Source organism: Lissotriton vulgaris, unplaced genomic scaffold (genome assembly GCF_964263255.1).
Source record: "Lissotriton vulgaris unplaced genomic scaffold, aLisVul1.2 SCAFFOLD_4468, whole genome shotgun sequence".
NCBI lineage: Eukaryota > Metazoa > Chordata > Amphibia > Caudata > Salamandridae > Lissotriton > Lissotriton vulgaris.
The window spans coordinates 107031-110088 of NW_028250732.1; positions in this window are offsets into that span (position 1 = coordinate 107031).

A 3058-nucleotide genomic window follows, 5' to 3' on the forward strand; every position below is an offset into this window, starting at 1 on the left:
CAAGAGATGCAAACTTAGAGCTACTAGTGGAAAGCTGTGAAAGAGACCTAAAACCTCATAACAACCTGCAGAACGTAAACGAACTGACCAAACACTATATAACAACGGTCGAAACTATTGTCAATAACACCATGCCATTAAAACTGAAAAACATCTCGGAGAAGACAAAAAATCCATGGTTTAATGAATCGCTAAATGAAGAAAGGCGTAAATTGAGAATGGCCGAAAGAAAATGGAGACAACACCCTTCATCCCCAGAGCTGAAAGCACTCAGAGAAATTAGAGGCCATTATAATAAAATGATCATCAAATCAAAACAGGAATTCATACGGTCAGAACTGGAGAGTGCCAAAAACAGACCACGAAAACTCTTTGAAATCCTAAAGCAACAATCAAACAAATTAGCCAAATCTGCCCATGAGAACTCAAAAACACCCCTAAATTGCGGAGAATTTTCTACATTTTTCACAGAGAAGGCGAAATCTCTAGAAGCTGAGCTCAAAGACGCTGTGGCAAACATTCCCACTGAACAAATGCCTACGATAGATATCGCCGTGACAACGGAGAGTACCTTAACAAAAAATGAGGCAAGTTGGGATACGTTCGAACTGTATGACCAGCACAGTATCGCCAAAACGCTTTCCAAAATTAAACCAAACAATCACTATCAAGATCCCCTTCCCGCAAAATGTGTAAAAGAAATCAATCACGTTCTGATTCCAATATGGACCGAAATTATAAATGCCTCACTATCACAAGGGATCCTCCCTGACTGCCTAAAAACAGGTCAAGTTGCCCCCATAATCAAAAAACCTACAGCAGATAGATCAGACCCAAACAACTTTCGCCCAGTGACCAACATCCCGCTACTGGCCAAACTAATTGAAAAATGCGTACAGAACCAACTAAGCCGACACATCACCAAGTTCTCATTGCTTGATGAATGCCAATCAGGATTCAGAACAGGTCACAGTACTGAAACTGCGATCCTCCATATTGTTGACGATGCGCTACAGGCACTTGACCAAAATAAAGCATGCCTACTGATTCTCCTCGATCTGTCGTCGGCCTTCGACACCGTAAATCACGAAGCATTATTGTCCAGGTTACGGGACAGGATGGGTCTGTCAGGAATTGTGCTGAAATGGTTCATCTCTTTTCTACAGAACAGATCACAACGATTCCCGGTCAACCAGTCAATTTCACCTCCATGTCCTATTTCATTCGGAGTCCCTCAAGGGTCTACCTTATCCCCAGATCTGTTTAACCTTTACGTTGAGCCGCTTACAGAAATTTTCCAAAAAGCAGGGATATCGTATCACATGTATGCAGATGACACGCAAATATATCTAAAGATCTCTTCCCTAAAAGACTTGGAACGAGGGAACAAGGCTTTAAAAATGGCTCTGCAATGGTTAACTACCAACCAACTGAAGCTTAACGCCAACAAAACGGAGTTCCTACTAATCTCACCAGCAAGGAGCCGTACGGAAATAAAGGAGTGGACGAAAGTGGTGACTTCGCTAAACTGCACCCCAACATTAATCAAGTCAGCGAAATCTCTAGGAATCACTCTGGACGAGAATTTAGACATGAAAGCCCACATCAACTCAATGGCCAAGAATGCTCGATTCCACCTGAACTACTTAAGAAAACTGAAACCTTTCATCTCAGAGGCGGATCTCAAATTGGCTATCCAATCCTTAGTTATCTCTAGGATTGAATATGGCTGCACCACCTTAGCGGGCTTACCAAAAATGTCCACAGCACCATTGAAAGCATGCCTAAACGCTGCGGCAAGAATTATCACTGGATCCAGGAAATACGAACATATATCGCCACACTTGAAAGCTTTAAGTTGGCTACCCTATGAAGCAAGAATCCAAATGAAGATACTTGTATCACCCATAAAGCGCTACACCACAACACCCCAGGATACCTAGCGAAGAAACTCCAGCTATCGGGAGGGAATCGACCAGCGAGGAGTACTGAAGAATTTCTACTACGGCCAGCCTTTTTCCACAAGAAAAAAACCTATGACAGAGCGTTCTCAGGAGCTGCCCCCAGAATATGGAACTCAATTCCTCCTATCATCAGGAAGATCCAAAATGTGGCAGCATTTAAGCGAGAGTTAAAGAGCTTTCTGATGAAGAAATACACTACCTAGAATTGATCAGTCACGAACTGACAATGAACTAAATATCATACTTGTTTATACACTCCACCTATGATAGAAATATATCCACCTCTGACTTTATTTATCATCTACCTCCTATCATCTACCTCATATGTGCTTACACATTTTCTTGTGATTGAAGTATATCCAACACTGACTATATTTATTACCTACCTCTTATCATCTACCTCATATTTGTTGTCTGTAGAACTGTTTGATATATATGTCTTTCGTCCACGCCTCATATGTTATTCGTTCCGATGCCCGTATAACTGTCTGATATATATTGTCTGTCGCATACGCCTATATGTTAAGCGCTCTGATACCCACGGGTCTTGTTCGCGCTATACAAAACTTTCTAATAAATAAATAAATAAATAAATAAATAAGACCTGAGCCAAGTGAGGAAGATGGCGGCCGGCTGACGGCGGTCGTGAGAGCTCCTTCCTGACTGGGAAGTCTGGTCACTCGGTTTAATGTATCGCCGCCCGTTTTGGAAGTTTTTTGCGGGGGTGTCTACTTTCTTTCTTACGGAGGATCTCTCCGGGGGAAACGGTGCTGCAGAGCCGGAGCCGGAGGCATTAGGACCCGGCTGGATACCTTCGTGGTTGATGGGCGTTGACGTGGAGGCTGGAGGTGGAGGCGGAAGGGACGATTGTGATCTGCGCGGACGAGGCAAGAAAGGTGGTTTCTACGCGGCGAGCAGGTTTGGCTTCTTGTGGAGGAGATTACGAGGGGCTGCTGCTAGAGTTTATCCTAGAGGCCACACATCGATTGCGGTGAGCGGATATGGTGGTTGGGGGGCGGAGGAGAAGCTGGTTAATGAGTGTAGTGAGTGTGGTATATGTACATCAAAGGCACAGGCACAGCAGGGATTAAGAA